Source organism: Mustela nivalis (assembly GCF_964662115.1).
Source record: "Mustela nivalis genome assembly, contig: HAP1_SCAFFOLD_1949, whole genome shotgun sequence".
Taxonomy (NCBI): Eukaryota; Metazoa; Chordata; class Mammalia; order Carnivora; family Mustelidae; genus Mustela; species Mustela nivalis.
The window spans coordinates 23,192-41,087 of NW_028134715.1; the positions used below are offsets into that span (position 1 = coordinate 23,192).

Here is a 17,896-nt window from a genome sequence, read left to right on the forward strand (position 1 = left end):
TCAAAGGAAAGGTGCTATCACCATCTGTACCCTATAGAAATACGGAGAAGGGCTCTAATGACTGGTAGCCTCACGGCCTTGGGAGGAGGCTTAGGAAGCTTCATCTGTCACAACTTCTAGACAATCCACATGTAGGGGGTCCACAGGCCTTGCTTTAAGTAGCACTGCCCCAGAGAATAATAAAACTATCATCATCATAGAATCCTAGAGCTGGAAGTTCCCCAGAGGCTATCAAATCATTTCCAACAGACAGAGCCAGACAAAAAACGGTGTGGACCACCTCTGGGAGATAGTAAACTGCCTATCACTGAAGGCATTCCAGCGGAAACTCAATAACTCCTGAGCAGGAATATTGTGGTGAGATTTCAAACACCGCACGGGAAAGTTAAACTAGGTGATCTTTAGGACAATTTCAAGTCCGAGATTATATTATCTCTAGTGCTGGGAAAAGACAGAAATCCCATTCCCAGAAGTAGAAATAATACTGAGATAAGTTCCAACTTATCAGATCATGGGAGTGATGTTTAAAAAAACAGTTTAAATGCAAACTAAAACAATGCCAAATGTTCTGAGAAACAAAACTATGTACTCAGAGCTGGTGGAGAGAATCTAAAGGGCAGAGGTCGCTTGGTCTGACTCGAGGGGGCAACAGAAGATAAGCTACTATGGTTGAGTACTTCTGACCTACAGCTGACGAGCTTGCTATTAGGGTTTGATATTAGGCCTTTCCTGCTTTCATCATGGGGCAGAGGTTAGAAAACAGGATGGCAATGAGATAGAGAAGGAGAAGGAGTGAGAGCAGGGAAGAATAACATTGTATTCTTCAAGTATTCGAGTTTCTCGGAGGGGTGGGCACCATAAGGAGAAAAATGTCTGAAAAGGCTCCTGGGGAGATGATAACAACAACAACAAAAGGTTGGGGGGCGCCTGGGTGGCTCAGTGGGTTAAGGCCTCTGCCTTCAGCTCAGGTCATGATCCCAGGGTCTTGGGATCGAGTCCCACATCGGGCTCTCTGCTCAGCAGGGAGCCTGCTTCCTCCTCTCTCTCTGCCTGCCTCTCTGCCTACTTGTGATCTCTGTCTGTCAAATAAATAAATTTTAAAAACCTTTAAAAAAAAAAAAAGGGTTAGGAAACACTGCGTTATATCCAGGAGTGAGACTGTAGTCTATCTGTATATTCAACCTTATACGTACTGCCAAAGAGTTTTCCAGAACAGTTCTATTTTTTGAAGTATCAGAGACTGTTCTAATGTATCCCAGGGTTCAGGACAACCCACTCTGCTATACAGTTCACAGTATGCAGAACAAACAATATCATCTTACTGAATATTTGGATTGATAAGGTCCTGTCTCTCATCTTCCTTGGTCACCACCACAGTCTGTAATCAGCAGCTTCTCCTTCAAGTTCACAAAGAAACTAATTCTGTCAAGAAGGATATAAAGAGCTCTAGGTGATTTCATCAATAAATAAATATCGAGTCATCCTAACTACAAATTTTTTTTTTAAGATTTTATTTCCTTATTTGACAGAGAGAGAGAACAAGAGAGGGAACACAAGCAGGGGGAGTGGGAGAGGGAGAAGCAGACTCTCCCAATGCGGGGCTTGATGCGGGGCTTGATGCGGGGCTCCATGCTGGTCTCCAACCCAGAACCCTTGGGATGGTGATCTGAGCTGAAGGCAGACGACTAAAGACTGAGCCGCCCAGGCGCCCCATAACTACAAATACTAACTCTGACTCTGTGCCCCAGTTATTAACAACTATTCTAAGACTCCCTGTTGGGTTTGTTTGTTTGTTTGTTTGTTTGTTTTTGTCCACACTTTGAGACCTCTTTTGCTGACCCCATGCCTTCTATGTCAACAGCTTGCCTTGACTACACCTGTCACTGCCTATTCTGAAAACCACACTCCTAGAAGCTTAGCTAAGGAAAGAAAAAGAGAAGAGCATTCTCTGAAAGTGATGCTTTTTCCTACATTTTTTTTAAAGTGCTATATTGACGTGGTTGTTTTTAATACTTGTGGTGCAGAGAAAATAGTCAATAAATGCGGTCTTTAAAAAAGCAAAAAAAAAAAAAAAAACCCCACAAACAAACAAACAAACAAACCCCAAGCTGCACACTCTTCTACCAGTCAATACCATAGCCTCTCTCATACAACCCACCCTTTGGCTTCCTTCCCCTCAAGTTAGAAATAAGGTAGTCCTCTGTATCTCCCCCCTCCCCACTGGGCTTATTTTTATCATCTGAAGCTGGGTCTTCCCTCCAGCACCTGCCCCATTCCAGACATCTCAGGTTCTAGCCTTCACTAAGTATAGTTAAACCTATTTGTGTCCCAAGTTGTCTTAGTTAAAAGATCAAAGGCTCCCTGCACTTCCCGAGTCTCAGACCAGTCCTATGTGAAAAATACTGTCCCCTTACTGAATCATAATTTATATTCTTAATCTGCAGGCTGTGAATATTTCTTCTGGACCTTCCTACACTCCTTACATTCTGGACCTGCCTACCTTTAGGGAATCAAATGGTACCCTCTGATATCACAATTGTAAAATCCTTATTTAAAAAAGAAGCTGGGGACGCCTGGGTGGCTCAGTGGGTTGAGGCCTCTGCCTTCGGCTCAGGTCACGGTCTCAGCATCCTGGGATTGAGCCCCTCATCGGGCTCTCTACTCAGCAGGGAGCCTGCTTCCTCCTCTCTCTCCCTGCCTGCCTCTCCACCTACTTGTGATCTCTTTCTCTGTCAAATAAATAAATAAAATCTTTAACAATAAATAAATAAATAAATAAATAAAACAAAAAATAAAAATTAAAAATTAAAAAAGAAGCCATTTGGGCTCCTGGGTAGCTCAGTTGGTTAAAAAAAGAAGCCATCTTTGCTTTCCCATTGTACTTAGATGGCTACTAAACTCTAACAGACATTGAACTGAAACCACATTTGGGGGGCAGTAACTGGAAAAACCAAATGTTCTTCACCACTGGCTGCCTCACTAAATCCAGGCCCAGAAGTGATAGTGGGGGCTGGGGGCAGCAGAAGGGGCGTCCGCAGCTCAGCCAGCCATCCAGAGAGCACTGCCATTGCTATCAGCTTAGCAGGACTCTAGTCACTGCACAGTCATTTAGAATGTCCCAGGGACTCAACAACATAGGAAGAAATGTAAACTTTGTTAGCTTCCATTATGTCCAAGGGCACAGATTAATCCTCTTAAACATATCTAGACTTCCAGAGGCTCTGGACCCAGTAGAAGGACAGTGATTCCCTGGAAAGAAAATATTGGCTCAGAGTGGGAAGAATGGAAAAAACAGGTTCACTTCTTTAAAAAAGTTGCAATTATGTATTTTTCAACCGAGTAAAAATGAATCGTGATCTCCCTCTACTGACCAAAAGAGGAGTAGCCACCAGACCATCTTCTTGGGTTTCTTTTTTTTTCAACAGGGTGTTTTTAAATATAATATGTTCGTATTTATCCTTAGCAAGTAAACACACACACACACACACACACACACACACACACACACAAGCATATGTATATATCTCTGTTTCTTTATGACCGGACCGTAAGACTGTGCTTGGAGCAAGGATCAGAACACAAAGTATGGATGCCATAATTTGGATACCAGTTACACAGGGACTAATTGCTTTACAGGTAAGCATAGCAGCCTCATAAAATATTAAAATCTTGGGGACTGGAAAACTTCATGTTTGGTAAGCTGGTGTCTGAAAGAAGAGGAAATCTGATTTTCCTAAGGTCGGACTAAATGAATTTACATTGATGAGCAAGCTTCTATGAAATGCCAGGAATCAGATTATATTACAGATTTCTTCCTCATTTCTCCTATATCCACTAAGTCCTCTCTATTGAACAGTGTTTTTTTTTCTCTCTATTGTTCTAAAAGTTATGATATTTTTAGTGTTCTGTGGTGTTTGCTCTTAACTTAAGAATCATACTCGTGGGCCAGCATGACCTTGATCCCAAAGCCAGACAAAGACCCCAACAAAAAAAGGGAATTACAGACCAATATCCCTGATAAACATGGAGGCAAAAATTCTCACCAAGATACTAGCTAATAGGGGCGTCTATGTGGCTCAGTGGGTTAAAGCCTCTGCCTTCTGCTGGGGTCATGAGCTCAAGGTCCTGGGATGGAGCCCCACATCGCATCCGGCTCCCTGCCTGCTCCCTGCCTTCTTCCCTTCCTCTCTCTCTGCCTGCCACTCTGCCCACTTGTGATCTCTGTCTGTCAAATAAATAAATAATCTTTATTAAAAAAAAAAGATACTAGTTAATAGGATCCACCAGTATAATAAAAGGATTATTCACCATGACCAAGTGAGATTTATTCCTGGGCTGCAAGGCTGGTTCAACATCCACAAAACAATCAATATGACTCATCACATTAATGAAAGAAAGAACAAGAACCATAACATCCCCTAGATGTGGAAAAAGTATTTGATAAAATGCTACATCCATTCTTGATAAAAACTCTCTGCAGTGTAGAGATAAAAGGACTATATCTCAGTATAATAAAAGTCATATACAAAAAACCCACAATGAATATAATCCTCAATGGGGAAAGACTGAGAGCTTTTTCCTTAAGATCAGGAATACCACAGGGGTGTCCACTCTCACCACTATTCTTCAGCACAGTACTAGAAGTCTTAACATCAACAATCAGACCACAAAAAGAAATAAGTCATCCAAATTGGCAAAGAAGACGTCAAACTCTCACTTTTTGAAGATGGTATGACACTTTATATCGAAAACCCAGAAGACTTCATGCAAAAATTGCTAGAACTGATACAGGAATTCAGCAAAGTTGCAGGATATAAAATCAATGCACAGAAGTCAGTTGCATTTCTTTGCACTATCAATGAGGCAGAAGAAAGAGAAATCAAGGAATTGGTCCCATTTACAATTGCACCAAAAACCATAGGATACCTAGGAATAAACCTAACCAAAGCACAAAAGGATCTGTGCTCTGAAAACTATAGAACACTTATGAAAGAAATAGGGGAAGACATAAAGAAATGGAAAAACATTCCATGCCCATGGATTGGAAGAACAAATATTGTTAAAATGCCTTACCTACCCAAAGCAATCTACACATTCGATGTAATCCCTATCAAAATACCACGAACATTTTTCACAGAGCTGGAACAAACAATCCTAAAATTTATATGGAACCAGAAAAGACCCCGAATACCCAGAGGAATGTTGAAAAAGAAAACTAAAGCTGGAAGCATCACAATTCTAAATTTCAAGCTGTATTACAAACCTGTAAACAAGAAAGAATGGTACTGGCACAAAAACAGTCACATAGATCCATGGAAGAAAATAGAGAACCAAGAAATGGACCCTCAACTCCATGATCAAGTAATCTTCTACAAAGCAGGAAAGAATACGCTATGGAAAAAAGACAGTCTCTTTAACAAATGGTGTTGGGAAAATTGGACAGCCACATGAGGAAGAATGAAATGGGATGATTTCCTTATAGCATACACAAAAATAAACTCAAAATGGACAAGAGACCTAAATATGAGACAGGAATCTATCAAAATTCTGGAAGGGAACACAGGCAGCAACCTCTCTGACCTCAGCCACAGCAACTTCTTGCTAGACACTTCTCCAGAGACAAGGGAAACAAAAGCAAAAATGAACTGCTGGGAATTCATCAAGATAAAAAGCTTTTGCACAGCAAAGGAAACCATCAACAAAACCAAAAGGCAACCTACAGAATGGGAGAAGATATCTGCAAATGTCTTATCAGATACAGGGCTAGTATCCAAGATCTATAAAGAATTTATCAAACTCAATACCCCCCCAAAAAAAACCCCACAAAAATCGAGGTCAAGAAATGGGCAGAAGACATGAACAGACATTTGTCCAAAGAAGACATCCAGATGGCCAAGAGACACATGAAAAGATGCTCAACATCACTCAGCATTAGGAAAACACAAATCAAAACTACAATGAGATACCACCTCACACCTGTCAGAATGGCTAAAATTAACAACACAGGGAACAACAAACATTGGCGAGGATGCAGAGAAAGGGGAACATTCTTACACTGTTGGTGGGAATGTAAATTGGTACGGCTACTCTGGTAAAGAGTATGGAGGTTCCTCAAAAAGTTAAAAAAAAAACAAAAAAAAAACCCTACACCCTATCAATTATACTAAATAGTGCTATTTAGTATTTATCCAAAAGATCCAAACATAGTGATTCAAAGGGGCACGTTCACCCCAATGTTTATAGCAGCAATGTGCACAATAGCCAAACTATGGAAAGAGCCCAGATGTCCATTGACAGATGAATAAAGAAAGAAGATGTGGTATGTACGCGTGTGTTTGTATACAATGGAATATTATTCAGTCATCAAAAAGAATGAAATCTTTCCATTTGCACTGAGGTGCATGGAGCTGGAGGGTATTATGTGAAGCAAAATAAGCCAGAGAAATGATTTCACTCATATGTGGAACATAAGAAACATAGGGGAAAGGAAGGAAAAATAAAATAAGATAAAAATTGAGAGGGAGGCAAACCATAAGAGATTCTTCACTATAGGAAACAAACTGAGGGTTGTTGTAGGGAGATGGGTTGGGGGTATGGGGTGATTGGGTGATGGGCATGAAGGAGGGGATCTGATGGAATGAGCACTGGGTGTTATATGCAATTGATGAGTCACTAAATTCTACCTCTGAAACTAATTAAATAAACAAATATCATACTCATGTATATTTACTTTTCTTAATTTCTTTTTTAAAATGATTTACTCATTTATTTGACAGAAAGAGAGAGCAAGAGAGCACAAGCAAGGGAGTAGCAGAGGCAGAGGGAGAAGCAGACTCCCCACTAAGCCCAACACAGGGCTCTATCCCAGGACCCTGGGATCATGAGCTGAGATGAAAGCAGATGCTTAACCACCTGAGACACCCAGGTATGCTACTTTTCTTAATTTCTTAAAGATATTAATATCTGTAGCTTCTTCCTAATAAAACTAGAAGTTTAGCACACTCTTAAATTAATTTGGTCACCTGTCATCCCCATTATATTAATACGGCCTATAATTTTAATTATGGATTTTGATGAATATATGTTCATTTTTTCTTCTCTTTAGTCCTGAAATTATTTTTATTTTATTTTTAAGACATCAAATACTTTGCAAAGAAATTTGGTCATCCAAAGTTGCCATATTTCCAGAACTATCTTTTAGATTTTTTTGGATTTTCATTTGAGTACTTCCATTCCAGTTTCAATTTGGGTTCTAGTTATTCAAAGACCATTTTTATTGGGACGCCTGGGTGGCTCAGTTGGTTAAGCAGCTGCCTTCGGCTCAGGTCATGATCCCAGTGTCCTGGATCGAGTCCCACATTGGGCTCCTTGCTCCGCAGGGAGCCTGCTTCTCCCTCTGACTCTGCCTTCCACTCTGTCTGCCTGTGCTCGCTCTCACTCTCTCTCTTACAAATAAATAAATAAAATCTTAAAAAAAAAAAAAAGACCATTTTTATTATTCCCTTACATTAGAATAACAATTTAGCTAGATAAAAAGTATAGGCTCAAAGTTCTTTTCCTCAATATTTAAAAAATAATAATAGCTCCATTGCTTTCTTGAGTCCAGAATACCATTGAAAAGTTAGGTATCAATCTAATCTCGATTCTTGATTGTTGATGTATTTTTCTTTCTGGCTCATTTGTAGGTTGGTTGATATTTTTTTCTTTCTTTCTATCTTTTTTTTTTTTTAAAGATTTATCTATTTGACAGGCAGAGTTCATAAGTAGGCAGAGAGGCAGCCAGGGGGCGGGTGGGAAGCAGGCTCCCCGCGGAGCAGAGAGCTGGATGTGGGGATCAATCCCAGAACCCTGGGATCATGACCTGAGCCGAAGGCAGAGGCTTTAACCCACTGAGCCATCCAGGTGCCCTTAGATTGGTTGACTTTTTAAAAAAATCAGTACACTTTACTTTTTAGAGCAGTTTTGTCTAAAAATTGAGCAGAATGTAGAGTTCTCATATACCCCAACACTTCCCCTCACCCACCCACCAATATACATGCGCACACACACACACACACACACATGCACATGCAGTTTCCCCTACTATGAATACATGTGTTATAAATGATGAGCAATATTGATACATGATAAATGTATCAATCAACATGTATGTTGATTCATGATTATTAACTAAAGTTCATAGTTTACATTAGGGTTCAATCTTGTCTTAAACATTCTATGGGTTTAGGTATATTATCCACCATTATAGTAACATACAAAATAGTTTCACTGCCCTAAAAATCTCCCATGCTCCACGAGTTCATCCCTCTTTCCCTCTTCCCATTGCCATCATCATCACTGTCACCATGATTATCAATATCATCATCCACACCAGCATTGCCATCGTCTTCATCACCATCACCATAAACATCATCTTCATCATCATTGCCATCACCTACATCATCTTCATCATCATTGCCATTACCTACATCATTGCCATCACCTACATCACCTACATAATTATGAACATTATAGGCATAATCAAAAGAATCTTCATAATAATCAAAACCATCATCTTTATCACCAGCAGCAGCAGTAGCAGGTCACCATCATTATTCACACAATCATCCTCACCATCATTGTCATGATCATCAACATCATTGTCATCAACCATGGTCATCCTCATCATCATCACCCTTCACCATCATCTTCATTATCATTGTCACCTTCTGTTATGGATTCACTTATGCCCTCCAAATTCATATGTTGAAGGCCTAACCTCTAATGTGACTGTATTTGGAGATAGGGCCTTGAGAAGGTAAAGTTAAATGAGGTCATAAAGGTAGGGCTCTATTCCTATTGGAGTTGTGTCATTCCAAGAGAGCTCACGTTCTCTGCTCATACACCAAGAAAAGGTCATGTGAGGACACAATGAAAAGGTGTCCATCTGCAAGCTAAGGAGAGAGATCTCATCAGAAACCAACCCTATCGGCACTTTCATTTTAGACCACCAGTGTCCAGAACTGTTAGTAAATAAATTTGTGCTGTTTAAGCTACCCAGTCTGTGGTATTTTGTTATGGCAGCACAAGCTGACTAATATACCATCACAACCATCTTTATCACCTAAAGCACCACAACTGTCACTTTCATCATCAGCACCATCACTATTTTTACCATCACCATAATCATAATCACCACCATCATCAATCACCCTTAGCATCATCTTCATTATCACCATCACCGTCATCACTGAATTATGACCATATGTATCATCTATGTTAATACCATTTTCATCATCATCTTCTGTGTTCTTACCACTTTCAACATCATCATTGTCAATCACCATCATCATATTTTTCATCATCACCATCCTCATCCTCACCATTATCAGCATAGTCATCACCATAAAATCAGCATTATCTTCATTTCCATAATGATCACCATCATCATCACCATTATCACCAATGTCATCGAAATCATCATCATTATCATCATCATCATTATCAACATCACCATCTTCATACTGATCATAAGATTCAACATCATCAGATTCTTATCATCAGCAAAATCATCAATATTATAATCTTTACATAATCACCAACATTATTTTCCCCATATTTCTCACCACCAATGGCTACCATGGCCACCAATGTGTACATTCCCATTATTTCATCATCTTTATCATCCTCATTATCTTCACCATCCTTACCATCATCACCAAAAAATCACTATCATCAATAGCATCATCTCTATCACTATGATTATCACCATGTCCACCACCATCATCTTCAACATCATTGCTATTATCATTTCCTCATCACCATCATCATAAACTTAATCATCAATATGATCATCACCATCATCCTCACCATTAACATTACCATCATAACTGCTGTCATCATCTTCATCATCACCATTCTCATCACATTTATCAGCACTATTACCATCATCTACAATATCTTCATCTTTACCATCATTGCCATCATCACCAGCATAATGAACATCATCATTACCATTATAATCACTTTCACCATTTCCATATTCCTCACATAAGCATCAAAATTATCTTTCTGTTCAGCATTACCAACATTTTCATCATCTTTGCACTCATCCCCATCATCATAAGATAATCTGAATCATTACCTTTATCTCACCATCATCATCAGCTTCTTTTTTATCTTCATCATCCCCATCATCATATTATCACTTGCACTATCCCCATAACCATGACCATCACAATCATTGCTGTTATCATTGCAGTTGTCACAAATATCATCACAATAATCACTATCATCAACCTCACACTCATCAGTATAATCATCACTTTTATTATTACCACTACCATTTTCAGTCCTCATTACCATTAACTATACCATTATCATTACCATCAACACCATTATCAACATCATCATCGCCTTTCCTTTGGTGGACACGTAGTAACTGATTCGATACTACCTTCAGAGGACCTGCACAGACAGTCTATTTGGAGAACAGAATATGAGAGCCTCTAAGTTGCACTGCTGCACCCTGACCAAGTGGTGGACGGAAGAATCAGGAGAAAGTAAGAAAACATGTTCATCCATCGGAAGACCTGTCAATATGGGAACATGGACGAAATGGAACAAGTCAGAAAGGGTAAAAGTGAATAGACTGATGCAACAGTCTTTGATCTATCACCAAATGGAATGTGACAAATTCCTGAGAAAATGGCCAGATAAGTAGCACCAGTAGCACCAGTTTCCAACTCAGATTCCATAAATTTGTCCACTTTAAGCCATTTATCAAGTGTTCCCTAGCTTTCTGGGCTTTCCTGTTTATGTAACTCCTGCATTCTCTAGACTCTCTTTCTATCATCCCCTTCTAATATCCTGACTTCTGGCAATATTGACATACACTTTCCCTTCTTCTTTTGTCCCTTTCATAGGTTGTCCAGAATAAGGGTTATTCCCTTTAGCAAACAGTTCTAACTGAGAAAATAGCACAGTAGTTTTTTCAATTTCTTCATTTTTTCTTTGTCTTCTCTGGAGTTTAGCAAAACATAGAAGCAAGCTGCTGCTAAGATTTGAGTAATAGTCTGCCCTTGCCTTACCACAGCATTTTCCCTAATAAGAAGACACAGGTGGTTAGGATCAGAGGGCGAATTTGATCTGTCCTTAGATCCAGGCCTACAAACATAGAGAAAACAGCTGCAAATCACTGATGAAATCAATGGGGGATTCACTTCCCCCCCTTCTTGCCACCACTGCAACTGCCACCAGCTTACCCTTAACGGAAAGGCTTCACCGGTGATCATTATCAACCCTTCTAGATGGGTTTCTAAAGTCCTTCGTTCTTTCAGATGTGTTGGGATGACAAAAAAAAAAAAAAATCTTCCCTTGTCACTGTAACACTGGATATGATCTTCCAGACTCCAAAGTGTTTGCTAGAACACACAAACAGCTTTATGATAGCAGATCCTTCTGCTAGCAGGATTCCATGCAGCTGCCAACTGCAGAATTCTAGGAAGTAGCCGGTGCATGGCACCATGCACGTAATTATAAACTGAAAGCACTCTGCTTCTGGGTCCCAGGGGACAGATGACATGAGTAGCATCAGCTGGCAAGAAAGGAATGTGCATTACCTGGGTGTCTGGGGTAGCTCCTCACTGACATCCCCTTTTGTTGCTGATCCAACTAGGAAGGCCTGGGAGGTTTTTTTAAATTAAATTAAATTTAATTTTTGATTTATTCATTTATTTGAGAGAGCGTGTGTGTGAGCAGTGGGGAGGGGCAAAGGTGGAGGGAGAGGGACAAGCAGACGCCAGGCTTAATTAACAGGGTTAATCCCACGACCCTGGGATCACGACCTGAGCCTATATCAAGAGTGAGACACTTAACTGACTGAGCCACCCAGGCACCCCAAGCCTGGGTGTTTTTTTTCCACATACACAAGAAAAATGTAAACTATATAGCACTTTGGTCTGCTTTCCCATATTAACGTTCATCAGCTTAACACCTTCTTTGCTTGCCTTTTTCCAAGTAACGGGTGAAACTGCTGTTCACGTCTACCCAGGTTCTCAATTTTTCTCAGATCATGTGCCTTTATCATATCTACTTTTCATTATCTTTTTTAAGATTTTATTTATTTATTTGACAGAGAGTGAGACAGCAAGAGAGGGAACACAAGCAGAGGGAGAGGGAGAAGCAGGCTTCCTGCAGAGCAGGGAACCTGGTATGGAACTTGATCCCAGGATTCTGGGATCATGACCTGAGCTGAAGGTAGACGCTCAACGACTGAGCCACCCAGGTGCCCTCATATCTGCTTTTCCAACTTCGTGGATGAGAAGGGACTCTCAGAGGGGTAATCTGGGATAAGACCTCATGTGGACATAGGGCCAGGTCATGAGGCACAGAAACATTCATCTTCAAATAGCGGCTGCTGTATAGAGAACACAGTGCAGACAAAGTCAGCAGATTTCATCACTGATGAAGCCAACAGCCAGTGCACATACACCGTGGATACCTTGAAGATACCTTGCCATCGTTTTTTCTTTTTTGGTATTCCAGATGCCTGTCACCTGAGTGCCTCCCACAAAACCCTCCAGTTTATACACCTGCATCTGCCCAGCCCAACCCCAGCATTAGCCTCCCGTGCTCTCCGCATGCTCAGGGGAAAGTATGCAGGAAAAAGAGAGCACGCCAAAAGCCAGGGCCTCCACAGCTGCCAGTGAGCTCATAGTTGGCCATGGCCACTGCTGTCTGCCCTGACCCCCACCACTCCATGGGTATCTGTGACTGGATCCTGCCACTACACAGGCATTTGCAGCTGGTCCCTGCAGCTGGATGTGCACTTGCCATGGGCTCCAGCCCCCATGCTGTCTGCCTGGGTCCCTGGCCACCAGAACCGTAGGTGCCACTGAAGACGGCAACCCTTGTAGCCTCTGCAGACCCCATGGCGCCATTCACCAGACACCTTGTAGCCTCTGCAGACCCTAAAGGACCATTCAGTTGTGGATGCTGTCCTCCACGGCATCCTGGGCCAAAGGGGCATCATACCCAATTAGACATGGTGATGTCACAAGCCCCTGCCCTAGGTGCTCCACACCAGCAGACCAGGGGTCACAGCAGAGGTCAGCATACCCCACCCAAAGACAAAAGGGCTCACTTATGGAAGTCAGCCCATAAAGTTCAGAAGAGGTAACTGCTTACTCAAATGCACAGACACCTACACAAAGCCCCACGGATGACACAGGGTCAGGGAAACATATCTCCACCAAAGGAACACAATAAACCTCCAGTAACTAACCCCCCCTCCACAACAAATGGAGATCCAGCAATTTCCCTGCAATGAGTTCAAAATAATTGTTCTAAAGATGCTCAAAGATGTATAAAATAACACAAACGAACAATTTGATATCAGGAAAACTACAGGAATAAAATGAGAAGTTCAACAAAGAGAAAACATAAAAAGGAAATTGAACTGAACTGAACTGAAGAATACAGTGACTGGACTAAAGAATTCAAAAGAGAGCTTCAACAACAGACTTGTATAAACAGAAGAATCATTGAGCTAGAAGACAAATCAATTGAACTTATCGAATTAGAGGAGCAAAAATAAGAAAGAATGAAAATGCAAGAAGAAAGACTATAGGACCATAAACAAAAATATTATACACATCACTGGAGTTCCCAGAAGGAGAAGAGTGGGAGAGAGGGGTAGAAAGCTTATTTAAAGAAATAATGGTTGGGGCACCTGGGCGGTTCAGTTGGTTAAGCATCTGCCTTCAGCCCAGGTCATGATCTCAGAGTCCTGGGATCAAGCCCAGTGTCAGGGTCACTGCTCAGAGCAAAGTTTGCTTCTCTCCTTCCCTTTTTCCCTCTCCCTCTGCCCCTCCCCCACTCATCCTCCCTCCCCCTCTCTCTCTCTTTCTCTCTCTCTCTCTTTCTCGAATAAATACATAAAATCTTTTAAAAAAAGAATGGCTGATATACCCAACATAAGAGCACCTAAATATATAAAACAAATATTAACAGACCTAAAGGGAGAAATAGAGAGCAATATAATAATAGTAGGAGACTTTAATACCCTAGTTTCAATAAACAGTTCATCCAGACAGAAAATCAACAAGGAAGCAATGGCTTTGAAAGACACATTAGGTGAGATGGACTTAACAGACATATACAGACAATCCATCCAAAAGCAACAGGATACACAATATGCATTCTTCTCAAACAGACATGGAACATTCTCCAGGATAGATTATGTTAGGCTACAAAACAAGTCATAATAAAGATAAGAAGATTGAAATTATATCAAGCATGTTTTCTGACCACAACGGTGTGGAACTAGAAATCAATTACAAGAAGAAAACTGGAAAATTCACAAGTATGTGGAGATTAAACCATGTGCTCTTAAACAACCAGTGCAACAAAGAAGAAATCAAGAGAAATCAAAAATATCTTGAGACAAATGAAAATGGAAATACAACATACCAAAACTTACTGGATGCAACAAAAGCAGTTCTAGGAAAAAAGTTCATAGGGGCAAACGCCTACATCAAAAAAATAAGATAGATCTCAAATAAACAACCTAATTTTACACCTCAAGACCTGGGAAAAGAAGAGTGAATGGAGCCCAAAGTTAGGAGATGGAAGGAAATAACAAAGATCAGAGTGGAAATAAATGAAATAGAGACTAGAAACACAAGAGAAAAGTTCAATGAAACAAAGAGCCAGTTTCTTTAAAGATAAACAAAATTGACAAACCTTTAGCTAGACTCACCAAGAAAAAAAGAGACGACTCAAATAAATAAAATCAGAAATGAAAGAGATATTACAACTGATACCACAGATGTACAAAAGACCCTAAAAGACTACAATGGATAATAGTTATACCATAATTATACCAATAACTATACCGAAAAATTGGATAACCTAGAAGAAATGGATGAATTCATAGAAACATAAAATCTACCAAGAGTAAATCACGAAGAAATAAAAAATCTGAACATACTGATGACTAATAAGGAGATTGAAATGGTGAAAGATAGGAACCCTATAAAGGCAGAAAGTAAAGTGTTCCTCCATTGGCCTACACACAGGGGTAGGTGCACATGTGGAAACACAGGGTAATGAACACTGTGTTTAGGAACAAACTGAGAGACATGGTAAATAAATGAAGTGTTGACCTGCATATGAAGAAAGACTTCCTCTATCTTAATAGGAATCCTGCTAAAACAGTTTAGAGAAAATCCCCCACGCTGATGAAGTCCTTCATCCCCTACCTTTGATGTCTAAGTCCTTGGCCTGCCTTTAGCAAGAATTCTCATACTTTTGGGGCACCTGGCTGGCTCAGTCGGTAATCGATGTGAATCTTGATCTTGGAGTTGTAAGCTCAAGCCCCACATTGGGTATAGAGATTACTTAAAAATAAAATCTTAAAAAAAAAAAAAAAAAGTTCCCCTACCCTTGATACCTCCTCTTTCTAATTTTCCACCTACTGATCCCCTCACTTGGCTATGAGGCTCCACTTGTCTTTGGTTTTACTTTTTTTTTTTAAGATTTTATTTATTTATTTGACAGAGAGACAAGGCAAGAGGGACTACAAGCAGGGGGAGTGTGAGAGGGAGAAGCAGGCTTCCCACCAAGCAGGAAGCCCAATGTGGGGCTCAATCCCAGGACCCTGGGATCATGACCTGAGCCAAAGGTTGACGCCTAACAACTGAGCCACCCAGGCCCCCCTATTTGGGATGTTTAGAACGTCCTTAGTCTTTGCTATATGTGGAGATGAGCCTGATCTCTCCCCACTATTGCAATAAGGAAGGCTTCTTTGGGATGATAGTTGAACAGAAGATGCTTGATTAGAGAGAGCAATTCATTCGTGCTGTGTTAATAGTATTTTTTCACTTGAGACTTTTCTGGTTCTTTGTATGACAAGGGATTTATGCTTGATTGTATCCTGGACGTGTGGGCATTATGTTCTGAGTATCTGGATGATACTTACATGTTATACTTCAGCTAACAGTTTAAATTTAGCCCTCGGGTCATGGCGTACTTTTGTGGGCTGTGTTTCGAATGACAATTTGTTTTTCGGGCCTTGAAAATCTACTCTGCTCTGCTTTATGTATGTGCTACTCAGAGGCCAACCTGAAAACCTAGGCAGGGTTTCAATTTCTTGTACAGGTTACTTGGGGGTTTTGCCCAGGATTCGATATATACTTAAAAATTCCTTTCTCCAACTCTTTTGTTGACTTTCTAGTTCGGAGGGGGAGAAACATCACCTCATCAAGCTTGCCCAGCTCTGTCTCCTAGATACCACCTCATTTGGAAGGGGAATGCTGCCTCCCAACTACTATTAATTTTTTTAAATACCAAGGAATTTAATGTTGAAAAGCTTTCACTCTGTACTTCTTCATTAAGAGAAAAGACGTAGACATTCACTCGGCCTCTTAGCAAACCAAGAAATTTAGCTAAGATAGATTTTCGTTGAGTGGAATCTGAGCAGGAGGGCAGAAATGTGTAAGGAGAGTATCATGGGATCTGTGCTTTATTAGAACAGAGACCAGAAAGTTGATCCACAGAATTAAAACCAATAAAGTATGATGGCAAGGAAAAGAAATGTGTTCCTATTTCAGATTATACAACAAAATAAACTGAGCCATTAGTATATGTGATATTCATTCACAAGACCTCTCTCTTTTTTAAGACTTTGTTTATTTCAGAGTGAGCGAGTGAGAGGGAGAACTACTGGGGGAAGGAGCAGAAGGAGAGGGCAAAGCAGACTCCCTGCTGAGCAGAGAGCCCAATGTGGGGCTCCATCCCAGGACCCTGTGATCATGACCTGAGCCAAAGGCAGATGCTTAGCTGACTGAGCCACCCAGGTGCCACCACAAGATCTCTTTTTTTGCTGAGTAATATTCAATAAATAAACTAAATTTTTAAAAATAATGGAATGATTTTTTTTATATACATAGAAGGTTATTTTTCCATATGGTGGCCTGGGTAAGTGCATTTTCCTTAGAAAATTCATTCCTAATTCACGGATATTGTATAGTTTTTGTGATAAGCTTTTTATTTTTATTTTTCTTAAGATTTTATTTATTTATTTAAGAGAGAGGGGGAGAGCACAAGCAGGGGGAGGGCCAGAGGGAGAGCAAGAAGCAGACTCCCTGCTGAGCAGGGAGCCAGATAAGGGTCTGGATCCCAGGACCCCAGGATCCTGACCTGAACCAAAGGCAGATGCTTCCAACTGAGCCACCCAGGTGCCCCATGTAATAGGCTTTAAAAAACAATCTCAGAAACAAAAAATTCAGTAAGAGAAAAAATTTACATTGTTTTATGATCATTAAGCAAAACATCAAAACATTCAGGAAGAAAGCACTTCCCTATACTATTAAAAAAAAAGAATATGGGGCACCTGGGTGGCTCAATCAGTTAAGCAGCTGCCTTCGGCTCAGGTCATGATCCCAAAGCTGAGCTCCCTGTTCTGCTGGTAGCCTGCTTCTCCCTCTATCTGCTGCTCCCCCTGCTTCTGCACTCCCTCCTCCCTCTCTCCCCCTCTGTCAAATAGATAAATACAATGTTTTAAAAAATTATTAAAAAAAAAAAAGAATGTGTTCCCTAGGGCACCTGAGTAGCTCAGTCAGTTAAGCAGTTAAGCGTCTGAGGTTCTGGGACGCAGCCCCTGCTCGTGGAGATCCTGCTTCTTCTGCTCCCTCTACCCCTCCCCCATTCATGAGTGCAAACAGCCAGCGAGCTCTCTATCGCTCTATCTCAAATAAGTAAATAAAATCTTAAAAAAAGAATGTGTTTCCTATATTACCATAGTGAGACAAAAAGATATGCCCACATCCTAAGCCCCAGAATCTGTAACTTTTGCTTTAAGTAGCAAAAGATGTGATTAAATGAAAGATTTTAAGAGGAGGTTCTCATTCTGGAT

The 17,896-nt window shown here is 40.6% G+C and overlaps 1 long non-coding RNA gene across 1 annotated transcript in view; it reads left to right on the top strand.

The window, feature by feature from the left end:
- The window catches only part of LOC309858156, a 33,939-nt gene that overhangs the window by 3,887 nt on the left and 12,156 nt on the right, over positions 1-17,896 (top strand). Inside the window, exon 2 of the long non-coding RNA XR_014308070.1 lies at positions 6,777-6,925. This is a non-coding gene — a long non-coding RNA (uncharacterized lncRNA). The remainder of the gene's footprint in view (positions 1-6,776; positions 6,926-17,896) is intronic.